The sequence below is a fragment of the Neodiprion lecontei genome, chromosome 1 (genome assembly GCF_021901455.1).
Source record: "Neodiprion lecontei isolate iyNeoLeco1 chromosome 1, iyNeoLeco1.1, whole genome shotgun sequence".
NCBI classification, from domain to species: Eukaryota; Metazoa; Arthropoda; class Insecta; order Hymenoptera; family Diprionidae; genus Neodiprion; species Neodiprion lecontei.
In genome coordinates, this window is record NC_060260.1 from 27,392,640 (window position 1) to 27,406,784 (window position 14,145).

Consider the following 14,145-nt stretch of genomic DNA (forward strand, 5'->3'; position numbering starts at 1 on the left):
AAGACAATGTGGAACAAGGCGCGGTAACAGTATCGATAAGTTACCAACTTAATCAAGGACCATCGGCATATAGTTTATGATCGTCGCGTTCTGAACCGTTCAACTGTTGTCATGCGAGAATTAAAAGAGCCAATAGAATAATTCAGTTTAAAAAGTGATATGCAAACGGACGATTAATTTCTGAAAAAATGGGACTGATTAGTTCTACTGCAGGAGCGGAATGAACGCGGTGTCGAGCTATGTACTAGGATAAATGCGAAGAATTGCAGAACGCAGAAATATCGAAGATGATGCAACGAGCGGCGTCCATCCTACGTAATGGGTCGCTGTAGCGACCGCAAAGCTAAACGAAACTCATTTGCGCAACGTTTGTAAAATCGCTGGAGTAGAATCGAACGCTGCGTTAAGTTGCGGACGTTCGGTTTGCTCGGAGAATTCCCTCTGGCTTAATGTTGTTTCCTGGCTCGCGTTCACCTTCTGTACTGTATATATAAGTATATACATCGTGCAAACTTGGTGACATTTGCAAACTGCCTTTATAGAGCCTTGTGATTTCGGGCCGATGAACCGTCCGAATTTGACGATCAATCGTACGGCGATATCTTTCATGTAAGGAACAATTATTCATGCACGTTTTGTGAATTTCTTCTCATACAAATTTCATAGCAGCGTTGATGCTTTCTCTTTTTTAATCACCAAATGCAGGCTGCAGGTATATTTACGATATTGTGACAATCGCGAAGTGCTTAGTTACTCAAGTCGCAACAGTTGACGATTGGTAAGTTACGATAAATATGCAGATCCGCGTTACACAGAGAAGGTTGGTACCTAATTATCATCTTACCTCATGTATTCAGCATACGTTTCGTTTACACGCACCGCGTCTTACATGAAGGCCTACGCACACAGTGCGGAAATATTGACGTGCGTACATCGGGATATAAGCGCTCATAATACGCCCAGAGGGGCAAAGTAAAATTACATCGCTAAATCTAATTGATTTTATTAGAAAGGTGTTCATTTTTCAGTGTGTGCAAACGTTGTTCGTATAGTTTATTATAGCCAAGGTCGACACGGTGAAATACATCGCTTGTCGGTTTTAATTGGATACAAATTCTGTGCCAAAACTGAGGTATAATATCGCCGTGTATACCGGGTTGTATTCACGTATCAGGACCTGTGACAAATTGGCAAAATCATTTTGAATTGCCGAACAGCTCGATCCTAAAACGGTGGAACAATAGCGAGAAACAGGTGCATACCTTGCGTAATATGGATGAAAGAGGATAAAAAACCTGAAGTAAGAATTGAGTTTTTACTGACTAACGCTTAACGGTAGTCGCCAAGTCGTCGAATTATGTATTCACAATTATATCGTTAGTCTTCAGTGTGAGGTAAAATTTATTGCATCGCCTGCTGCTCGTATCCAGGATTATACTATTTATAATTGACGCAACAATTCGCAAACGCTTCACGTGCGTACACTTAATTATAAATCGCACCACGCTCAACCTTGTCGCGTGAAAGCTGCAGCAGCGCCTGCGTTAGAATACTGGGGAAAAAAGAAAAAGAAGTAGAAAAAAATGCTTCAAACAATACAGCTGGAGCAAAAATACGCACCCACATCGTCTTACGGCGCCCACTATTAACCTGCAAGATCTTTGGTTCGTGTCAATTTGCATAAAACATATCTTCGATGATCCGTGTCGCCTAGAGAATCCACGCAAGCTAATTCGCGCGTATATCTCTAATCTGGTTATTGTTTCGCGCAATCAAGAGGTAATTGTTGCTTCGTTTTATCCTCGCATAACTGATTGAAACAATATAGCTACATTCATGCTCGGCCATATAAGTCTGCTGCCGCATTGCAGAACAACGTGACCGTTGATCCAATGAAACAAGATAACATTGATCACCGTCGACGGTTCGGCTTATCTAGAAATTTCATCGGCAAATGCAGCTGATTCCATGTGTGACAGATTATCCCAGCGGGAAAGTGCGGGGGTGAAGAACGAAGAGTACCGAAGCTTCGCCCCTCCGACATCGAACATTCGAACATATTTGTTACTCCCAAATCGATTGCTCCTTCGTCGGCAGTCTATGGAAAGCTGCGGGACGGCCCGACGCCCCGTTGCCATGTAATCTCCCACATTGGAAACATATGAGCCTTTTATTACGGTTGCGGAAAACTGTCAAGATGGAGAAATATGCTTCTTGCATGTCTGGAAATAATATCCCGACAAATTATCACATACTGACATTTTTTATCTGGTCCTTTTCTCGTTCGCGACTGCAATTTCCACAACCTGAAATTGTTTTATTCCATATTTCTAAAAGACACACTCTGATTCGAAATGTCAGAAAATTTTTAACACTCAAAAATTATCGGAGTTATGCCTTTTTCCACGACGCTAAATAATAGCGTCACGATCCTCGAGCTTATAACTCAAACCTCTGCTTCCTTTCAATTTTAAACAAGTGATTGTTTGCTGAAGTCTGATTCGAAATATGTTCAATTAATTGCGTTCGTGTATTGGAGTGATAATTTATTCGCGTACAATATACAGACAACCGAATTATGCTGAAATAAAAATTGCCAACTTAGGTTTCTGACTGCAGTGTGACTTGATCCGCGTGAACTTGGGAGATGAGAATTGAGCGAAGAATAACTGAATATGTACAAGACATTACACGTGAGTTTCCGAAAGGCAGGTTTCCACCGCGAGAGCGAGTGGAGTCAAAGGCCTACTTTGTCCAGAAAAGGTGTTATACAGCATGGGATAAGGCTAGATGCGGTGTGTATTGCGTTTAGTAAGAGCTGTCACTGTTTTTCATTAACACAATTCCAGGCCACGGAACGTAGGTAATTGAAGGCGGATTTCTATTTCAAGATGAGACTCTCGCTGATCCCTGTGCTGCCCTGGTTGCTTGATTCATTTTGATTGCTCGCATTATCTCCAGAGTTAACGGTGTATTCTGTTCCATCTAATTAAAACTACGAACGTCAATTGTCTCGAAGAAGAGAATAAAATCGATGCTGCAACGAATTTTTCGCAATCTTTAAGGCTTGCGCAACATGTTCGTTTATGTCCAAAGAGAGAGAGAGAGAGAGAGAGAGAGAGAGAGAAAGAGAGAGTTGCTTTCGCGAAATTCAGTATGAAAACATGAAATTTGGTTACCGATTTAATGACTTTGCGTTATTCGGTATCCGCATATGGATTGAACCACAGGTTCGAGAAGGACTCGCATTTGAAGTAATTAGATGCGTATTTCTTCTCAATGTCAAACCTTGGAATAGACGATCAAAAATCTCGCAGAACACGCTATAAGATTTATTTACTTATAGCAATTCAGGTGAAACCCTGGGTGGCTGAGAAACCGGTTTGCAGTTCTTACTGCCCTGGATATATGGCCAAATATTGTAAATTCACGGTGACGGTAAGAATCCGAAAAATTCATTTTATCCATCGATAATAAATTCGAGAAAAAATTGGACTGATTCTTATCTGTGTTTTTTTTTCTCCAACAGTGACAGCCGAGCTTTAAATTCTCGGCACGATGGAGTTCAACTCTCTATATTACGAGTTAAATTGTCATAGCCATCGTCTAGGATTTTCCCAAGTCTGTTTGACGTTAAATGTTTCGTTTCGACACGTTTGACCTCCTCGAGTTATACGTCGCGACTTCCTCTATTTTTCTAGTCTATAAATGACACAGCCTCGTAAAAGTACCTGACTTGACTATCAACGCGGCATGGTTTCCCTCTGAAATTTTCCAAGATAAATCCAACGACATACGTGAACGAAAATTAAATCCACAGAGTCAGATCGAGCAGATAACGATTCCCCGCGAGCATCCCCCTTACGTAAAGCCTCAATTTATGGAGGCGTCGTGCGTATGACTTGCTCGGCTGCAGAAAGCCAGCGAGACTGGTCAGATCGACGGAGGAACAAGAGGAGGCCATTTTTACTTTCGCACATACGGTTATAAAAAAAAGAGGTAAAAAGCGAGGAGGAAAACGAAGAACCAAAAAAAGAGAAATATCAGCAGCGCCCAGATGTCTCAGTCGGTAAAACTGTGCTAAGAGTAAAAGATTTGCAAGGAATTTCAATTTTACGCGGACAATTCTGGACTTCGAGCATAGCTGCAATGCAGGTACGATTACCAAGCACGGCTTCAATGCAATCGGAGGATGTTAGGATTAGGTGGCACGCGCACCTCAGCGTCTCTTAATCAGTACAATAATTATATATGCATACATATATATACGAGGATATTTAATCCTCGAAACGAATCAGGATGCCACGGGCCGTCAAAGCATGTGTCTAGTCTTTTGTGTCTGATTACGATCACCGTTCCAATTACACTTACTGCAGGAGCCGATTCCTTTGTTCCCGTAATTCAAACATCGAACACACGTCGTAATTATCCACCATACTCCACCGGTTTTCGTAACGCCGTCGTTAACCTGTGGCAACGAATCCAGTAACTGATCAATCCTGCGCAGTTAATTGCGTGCCCTACTAAACGGTTATTTTAAACAATCGGCGCTTTTGGCTAATTTGACAATTTTACCGAAATTTGTAGAGAAAAAAAATTTGTACTGTTACCAATTGACGCAAATGTATCCAATCGAGCGGTCGCTTACTACACACGCTTGGCGTTTGTTGCGCAAATGCCTGTTCTACAACCGACTAATTGGGAAACACCCGCTGAATCATCGGCTCTAAAGCCTGTTCCACAAAAGTGTCGATACGCGATCGTTATGCCTTTCTATTGTGGAGACATGTGGAATGATTTTGCAGCATTCTCACCTCAGCGCGACATTGCACTAGTCGAAAGTAGAATGGAACAACTGGATTTCAAGTATACGATAAAGAGAATGATAAGTTTCTTTAATAGAAACACTTACATTCCATACCATCATCGAAGTCACTTGACTTCAGAAAAATGTTGTACAAAAACCACAATGACACATCTGAAGACGGTATTATGATACGATTTAACCTGTGTAATAAGCAACGCCTTCATTCCTGCAGGAAATCTTTGATCGGAAATAAAATTTTTGCATCCAATTAATCAAGTGAGATAGAACGATCGCTTTCATAAGATAGAGAGCGCGTCAGAAGCAAGGTAACCGTCAACGTCAACGATGTGCCATGGCTTCTTATTATCTGTCAGTAATGTAGTCTGGCGGGAATTTCTTGCGAGCGTATATCCGGTAATCTAAGACGGTAATACATCCTGAACAACTTCGCATCTTTACGCGAGATACTCGTTCACCTTGTTCAAAGGCGCAACCTGTGACCTTAGTAAAAAGGGAGTCACGACTTAACGCTAACTGAAGTGGAAGCGACGAGTCTATCCGCCACCGCCGCCAGCAGCTCAACACTTTTGCGTCAATTTCCTTTAGTCACGTTTAAGTACGAGGCGATAAGTTACCGCATATCCCTATACAACCTGATAAACAAGTGAGAAATTACTGATGTAATATGTACACCTTTACTGCTCAAGATTCAAGCATGCGCGTCACCGTAAGAAAAATACACGTGGACATGTTTCCGCGATTAGGTTGATCCAGCGATCATTAAGATGCTTAAATCCACGTCTCAAATGTCCAGTACTGCATTTTACACGAGTCTATTAATTCCTGTCACGTCAGCTTGTGTAACTCGCATGGAGGATGGAAATTATCACTTGAGAATGTGATTAGCGAAGAAGTGGTCATCGAGTGTTATAAGCCAGAAAATGATGCCCCGATTGGAATAATCCATATCAGCTCTGTGGTAAGTTGGAACGAATTTAGAATTTCTATTCTGTAACCGTTGACACATTACTTTGCGGAGCCTACCATTCAACGTTTTCTTGTACTCACACTGCAGGATTGGACTTAAAGCACCGTAGAAATAGATATGCTCGTACGACCTTGCATCACGTAAGATAATAAGCCGAGCGTATTTAAAATCAGCGTGGGTACAGAGGCGGGTTAGTAACCTGATCGGTGAATGGAGAAGGAAAATGCACCGGTGTCCCTGATGCAATCTGTAAATTGCACCAAGGATATAATGTTACAGAGGGGAGGAGGCCATGAAAATTCTCAGCGCGACGGTCGCTCGGTCCGGCTGCAGGCTACTAGGATGCAGCTCAACCGAGCGACGAGTTTAGAGAGAAATTTTTGATTCCTGAGAAATCGTTTCCCCGGTCAAGAGATCAATTGAGTCCCACGAACGGTACATACGAAGTAATTGGTTGATATCAGTAATTGCTTCCGAGAGGATCGTCTTACACCCGGCTGCACGTGCTGGCGAGGTTTCACTCGAGACAATATGTGTCTTGAATCGTGCCGGCGCCGATGTTTCTTCCTCGATCAGTGCTGATCTCCTCTCGGTGAGAGGTCAGACTACCAGTATGGCTCGTTAAGCAAAGACCCGAGTCTACGAGAGCTCGAAGCAAAGAATAACGCCGGAGGATAGCGTAGGTGTGAGCATGTGGGACATCGAAGGCCCATGTGAGGCGGATCCATACGAATGTGAAACTGGACCAACGGTGAACGACATTCGTCCCAATTTTGTAACAATCAGCGTGAGGAGTCAGGACACATGCGAAAAAACGACCACGGAGCAGAAACTCATCGGAAGTCAACTGTGCAAAGATTTTCTCGTGACGGAAGATGGACAGATTAATGGGGCGCCCCTTTGTTCAACCTTGTTGAATCCTGAGTAGGTAACTGTTTGACTTCTCACAACTTCCGCCAGCAGAGTCTCACACCCGTTGTCACCTAATGCACGGACTGAAGACCGGACGGCGGGCACCTTCTCATCCAGTGGCGCTTGAAGCCCTAGGAAACGTATCGAGGCCAAAGGCGTGTGGCCTCTGTAACAAAAAAAATCTGACCAACGGACACCACATGAAGAAATTTTCTATTCCCTGATATGGTGGTGATTCAACGGTGAGAAACTTCTTCTCGAAAATGGAACACTGTCTGTTCAGAATTGCGCTGATGATCTATCACATGCCCAGTGAAATGTGGCAATCTAGGGACACTCGGTACCCTCGGCATAGAGTCACTCCGTGGCTGGGGTCTTGAGTTCAGTGAAGGTAGTCAAATTGTGTCTCCAGGAGAAATCATCTATTCAATAAATGGCCTCGACTGCGTGCAGGCCCGTTAGGCGTCCACGCATCTCTACGGACAGAACTGTACCTGTATACTCAAGACCGTCCAATCTCTACGTTACACACATTACCATGTTGGTATCACGCATGCAGGCGCATTCAGTGGACGTTCGCCAATGGTATACACGTGGGACAGCTGCGGGTACATGCATGCAAACGGTTATGATGTCCTCCGATTCTCACGACACGCATGTGTCGGGAGGGTATCGGTTATACCCCCCAAAACTGGGCTACATCAATCGACCGCCGCCGACCGCAAATCACTTCTAGATATGGCAACGAATTCAGAAGGCCAATATGCTTTATTTTCAGACATCAGAATGACGCAAGTAATAACAGCCTCTCTTGGGTTGAGTAACGAGGTAATACGATACGCGTACACCTTTATTGAATTATCCCACTGTATGTATGCGCTGTTACACTGTGTTTTGACCAAGGGTGCGTTCCGAAATCAGCTGTCAAGCAGTCGCCACCATTGACTGATACGGCAAAAAAGTCTCCCGACTCGTTCCCGATTTATTTGTCAATACTGGCAGCCCTGGAAATTGAACCCTACGTAACGTGTCCAACACGTTTCGCAACAGATTCAATGATTGCAGTTTTTTTTTTTTTTTTGCAACTTTACGATATGATCGCCAACACTGTGTTCCACAGCGACCTGACGGCGCCATGTATATTTTATCGAAATTAACATCCATTCCGGGCCTCCTTATGATTAAGCTTCTTTTTAATACTAATGAGAAATCTAATTTCTATCATTTTGTTATTCTATCTATATTTTTGAAGAGAAGCAACGTTCGTTACATACTAGTAGACTGTTAATAGAGTCGAAAGATGTGCCGAGATTGCATACTAGTAGACTGTAAATAGAGTTGAAAGATGTGCCGAGATTGCTGACTCAGTTGTCACCCAAGCCAGATAATCGCCCAGCTTCGCAATCTAGTAACTCAAGTAGGAAACTGTAACACTAGATGTGTGAGCATACCTGCCTACGTAAGGTAGGTACTTTGCACGTAGTTTGTTTAAATAACAACATCTAACACCTTGCCCTTGAAATACAGTCTTGGAACAATACGTCTAAAAAAAAGGTTTTGGTTATACATGTTGGATTAAAAATATGCCAATCATAATTTGATTCATTACATTGCTTATCAGAAATTGGCTTCAAGTTGTTTGACGTTTCGTTGCTGGGCTATCGCGGTTCAATCGGAATATTCTGTTCGTTTGCGTCGCTGAAACTGAGACAGATACGTATCCATATTAATAACCGTTAGTAATTGAATTTCAACTTGTATCTCCCCATAGATAGATTGAAAAATCACTACAAGATACGCAAGATGCACGATCGTAATACCACTGTCAGTCACTCTAATGTACGCTACCATTTTGTAACGCACGTAGGGCTGCTGCCAGTCTTGCCTGTCCTCTGTTACGACATCAAACTGAATCCGAAGACTTTCCTTCCGGATGATAAACCGCGTTTATCTTACACCGGTTCATTTTGATCGACAATGTAACGCCCGCGGACTTCCCTTGTGCTTTTAAAAGTTCCCGATCGTCTACCACTCGCGAAACCATGTCTCACTTTCAACTCTTGTACTTTCAGATACATTGGGCATAAATATCTGTCGGCGATGTCAACAATGAAGGCAGTCATGGATCGATCGTGCGTGTATCTGCCATACTTACTACATGTGCGTATCCAATCTCGTGCTGTTTTTCAACTGATAAGTACCGTCGAAAGGTGAAAGGGCACGGTTCTGGTATGGAAAACATGACGAATTGAATCGAAGAAAGTCATCGGTTATTAGGGCGGACTTTCGTTTCTTTTGTCAATGTCGACGGCGCTAGGTTCGGATCGAGATAGCACCAATGCGATACGTCCGGTGAAAAATGGTCCAACAAAGTACAAAGGTCTCCAGCCGTCCTATCGCGTCACGTGTGAGTTCTGCTCGGAACCGACCACGACTCATGTGCGTGAAGAAACAGCAGGCGCTATCCAAAGCATCTGTACAGGTGTCTTTTACTTGAAAGTTGAGGCAACAGGCATTGCTCAATGGAAGGGTATAGTGACCATGAAAAATTTAGGTCTGACTAACGATAGGTTGAGGTTCCTTAGACATTATTCGCCTACATCTGCCGACAGGCTGCATCAGGTAGGAATATTGGAATATTTACCTCTATATGAAAAATTTTCATCAATATTGGCTGATTTATTTGTGAGATCAAAAAACAGAGATCGATCTGTAAGGCTGTTTTGGTCGAGGTATTTCAAACCGTCAACGTTTTGTCATCCGAATGTACAACTGAGCTAACGGGCACATACCAAAGTCTTACATAAGTTGATTTCGTATGCAACCGATCGGGTGCGTGTGATATGAATACAAGTGGCCCGTGCGCACAGCTGAGGGAATCGGTTCTGAGAAAGAAGATGATTTGGTTGCCGGTTCACACCGACCGTCAAGGCAATTCCTTCAAGGTAAGAAGAGCATTGCGATCGATTCGAGGAACCGTACAAATGAGACAACTTAGCAGTAAGTAAAAGTGAACCGCAACTCGTAATTGGGTGGTTGATCGAGTGAGGAGCGAAGTCGAATAATTTATCGATGAGCAGACCGCGAGGAAAATCATTTTACGTAAATCGATAAGCCGTGCATAGATGATTAATTAAAGGTGTTAATTGGTAGTGAAGGGAGAATCTTCGATCACCGGTAAATTCTCCACTTAAAACTTCTATTAGCGCTTCTATTACGGTCTCGAACGTTTCACGGTCTGGAACTACCTAACCAGACAGGAAGCAGACCCCGAGGTGATAATAGGCTTACAACCAACCTCTGGAAAGGGTGCCCGAGTGAACAAAAGAGTTCCAGAGTCGGCTGATCCCACTATTCAAACAAGCCTAGGATCGCTTCACACCACTTCTCGGCCATAAACGGTTTCAGGCAAAAAGCTTGTCGTTCCGGAAATCGACTTTAGGAATTAAGTAGTATGGTAAACAAGAGAACTTCGGGTAATGGCAATGGAAAGGGTCATGACAGAAGGTGAGGCATCCATGTTTCCTAAGATTAATTATCAAGGATATCCAAGCCGATCGATATTACAGATTACACATGTACGATTTTGAATCAGAATTCAAACAGCAACGACGAGAACGTGAAGATGGTTACGTGCAGTAGGCACAGGCTTTCAGTAGAAATCGTCCTGGATCCACCTTTTACCTTCCCGAGCTTACCTCTCTGACTTTCTGGCTTCTGCTGCAACTTATGCCCAGAGCGGTGCATTATATCGCAACACAACCTTATATAACCGGGCGACACACTTGCAAGCGACAGGAATGCCACGTATGCGCCTTAATTGGCGCTACGCAAGTAACCATACCTACGTCAATTTTTCATCTCATTTTATCGAGCAAGACATTTCCAGTTGGCACATTCGGTGATCCGTTTACACGCCGTGTCCATACGTATACTGTTACAGATTTCAATACGACTCGCTGAATTTGACATACATTTTTTTCCATACGATTTTACTATTGCTACACTGTGACATCTGTCAGATCGACACAATAGACGCATGCGTCCAAACGTTATCAAGTGTCTCCAACCTGGTTAACATTATACGTGACATTAGAAAACTCTTAATTACTGGAGCCAAAAAACCCGGCAATCACAAGCAGGCACCGCCTGTTTACTGAGAATTTAACAAATGGCAGGTCACATGAGATGCATCATATTTATTGAACTGTCTGGCCGAGATCGGCTTAAGAGTGGATGTGTGAACCTGAAATCGATCTCGGGCAAAGGTCACAAGTAAGAAATTATTTCTTGCATACGTTCCTTGTGTAAGGATTAGCGTTCCTAACTTACAATTAGTGGCGTAATCCTTGCACATGCGAGAATATTCCTTTAGGTCTCGGGTCAAATTTCGATTAGATTACGTAGCCGGGTTTCGTGCACGTGTCGAGTTGCGTCAGATCGAACGATGACGTCCAAAATGTCTTGTACGGTTATATCCATAGCCGACTGGAGCTCAAGAGGAAGTCCCCATTAGTAGGTACGTACTTCCTGAATGAATAATCGGCAACAAGGGTCTATGCGGTAAGACTGGATAATGAAGCGGAGAGAATCGTTGCACGACGAGCTGTTTGTGCAAGAGTCGCTCCGAATGCCAACTACGGCACGAATATTAGTGGGCAATAAACGCTCGGTACCGAAGTCTGCTACAATAACGATCGTAAATTACGCACCGTGCAAATATCGCGTTAACCGACGCCCGGATATATTGCGAAATTGCGAAATGGTACATGCTGTACCATTACTTGCAATAAATAATTAACAAATCGACGAATTAGTCCAACCGTATTGTGCACGGGTGTAACGCTCAACGTGTACCGAAATAGCTGAACAGTATAACATGAGATCATCGCGCAGAACTTATTCCGAACAATAAGCCATACGTGAGTGGCCGGTACGCGTAGTGAAGAGAATAATAATTAAGATCCCTGTGGAGAAGTTACATAATATTTATTATAAGATATCTCTGTGTAGCCTCAGGAACTCTCGGTACTCGAAAGAAAGACGGAAAGAGAGCATTTCTATATCTATCTCGGCTAGGCATCAGGCCTTGATAACGATATACATTAATTAATTTTATAGTCATCTCAGGCCTGTTCGGTTAATGGCTGCAATGTCGATAAAAACTGAGCCGGAAATCCCTATCTAACGAAGGGAGATGTCCAACTTTTTTGTCCGAGCTCGTTGAAGCGGTTTTCCTTTTTCTTAAATCATGCCGTCACATGGCTTCCATGAGCTTTGATCTCTTATTCGAAACTCTCCTCGCGTCCAGATTAATTTCTCGGCAACGTCTGAACGCCACGACAACTACGAAGACGACGGCCCAGCGACGCCCAGGATATCGCTAACGCCATCGCCAAGGATGGTTGTATAGGTGCCTCTGGCCCCAGCCGGCCGCCCGTCTTACTGGTCAAACAGGTCATTGATCTGACACTGGCAGGTCTGCCTGCAGCAGACTCATTCATGGGGCAGCAGCCATATTTCCTACACACTGAATTCGAACTCTGGAATACATACGCGCTCTACAGCACGATACTGGAAATAAAAATAGCCGGAGAGGACAGGTTGGCCGTCTTACACCCACCAAGCTGCTGTACCAGCGGTAAAGACGATATTTTTCATTGGCAAGCCAGTTGCAGTTTATATAAATTCAGGTCTAATGTCTGTTCCTTTTTATTTGTTTTCTTCAGAGCGACGGGCTTGAGTGTACCAGGAACGTCGAAGAGAGTCGTTGAAACTAGTCTGAGGTCATTCTTGCAATGAAAGAGAAGGCGGATACTCGACAAGTATCTTCTCGGCGGATGATGCTTTGAAAAAGTTCAGTTATGATCCTAAAATGGCTATAGTTGATGACCACCCTCGTGGACTCTGACATTTTAGGAAAAGTGCAATAGAGGACTATTCATTCTTTACGCTCACTAATTATCGGTAAGTGTACGTTTATCCGTGTGTTCCCCTTACGACTCACTACACGCGGTCGTTTTATCGATTTGTGGATGCTGCGCAAAATATATAAAATAAATCTCTCTCATATAAGAATTTTACGTCAAAAAAGCAACGCGTAATTCATTTTAAAATCGTTTTTCTTCCTACGATTTTTGCAGGTCTAAAAACGGTAGACTAGACGTCTATGGAAATTTTGAAAGAGTACCACATCTGCTTGACTTCAAAATTTGTATGATTTTGATTGCAATGTCGCAGACAAAATGAGCTACACGCACAACATCTCCATGATTTTCTTCCTCTGCAAAGTATATAAGACTACTCAGCTTCAACGATCTTCTCTAGACTAACTTTCGCAATGTCCGTAAAAAGAGATAATTCAATCCCCTTCAACCGCAAAATAATAGAAGGGGCCAACTCGTGATACGAGAGCAGCACCGTGACGCCACGCAGAGGATTATTTCCACAACCTTCCCAGTCGCAGGATCGCTTTAGCTGTCTAGACGTGGAGGCGTCGTCGTCCACATACCCAGAAATGCATTAAACGACAACATCAATACCGCTATACAATTCGAATTAACAATCGTATAATAATTTAACAGTCCGATTATGACAGAATCCGGAAGCTATGGTGGTTGTATAACAATATCATGCAATGGTAGAAAAGTCGTTTTTATTTGGGAGCAGGATTCAGAAAACGGATGGAAAGAGGAGTATGTAAAAAAATAAAATTTGCAAGCAATTGTCTAAGGAATTATTTCTGTTTACTCTACATTGCGATATTGAAAAAATGTAATCTATGCAATTGTATTACGAACCAACGGGGGTAGAATATGGCATAATATATGTAATAGAATCTTCAGATAAAGAAAAGCGTCAAAAATTTAGAATCCCGAACCGTGAATCAAACTATTTAAACTTTCTCGTGCCTGTCGTGTTATTAAACTGAATCACGAAAGCAAATATATTTTAATTCCGTTATAGCTGAAAATTAACTTCTCCCGTAAATGTGCCTTGATATTGTATGCAGGACAGGGCACGTAAGTAAAAATTTTATAGCCGTATCTTCATTGTAATTTGAATTATTGTCCAATGAACATACCGTTCACCTTAAATATCACCGTGAACAGCATAAGTAATCAAATTAATTGATTTCAAGAATATTAAAACCAGTTTCCTACCAGAACTGTATTTTCAAACAAATATCTCCTTCGGTTCCAACTCGAGAATTTCCTTTCTCGAAATGACTGCTCTCAGCCTTGCTTTTAGGTCCGTAGTACAGCTGGGTCGTAATACGATGTAGAATGGAGCAACAATTAGATTTCTTAACGATACGTAGAAGCAGCCGAGAAGGTATTGGAGCTTCCTTCGCAGCTGTGAAAATATTGCGTGAAGTGACGGGGAGTTCAAAAGAACGAGGGAACGATGAACAAAGCTGGATCCCCTTTTCTTCGGG

The 14,145-nt window shown here is 42.8% G+C and overlaps 1 long non-coding RNA gene across 1 annotated transcript; it reads left to right on the forward strand.

Annotated features, from left to right (window-relative positions):
• The first annotated feature begins 11,869 nt into the window (after window positions 1-11,869).
• On the forward strand, window positions 11,870-13,443 carry LOC124293104. Its single transcript, XR_006903020.1, has 3 exons — window positions 11,870-12,348; window positions 12,437-12,674; window positions 12,851-13,443. It is a non-coding gene; the product is annotated as an uncharacterized LOC124293104 (long non-coding RNA).
• The last annotated feature ends 702 nt before the right edge of the window (window positions 13,444-14,145 follow it).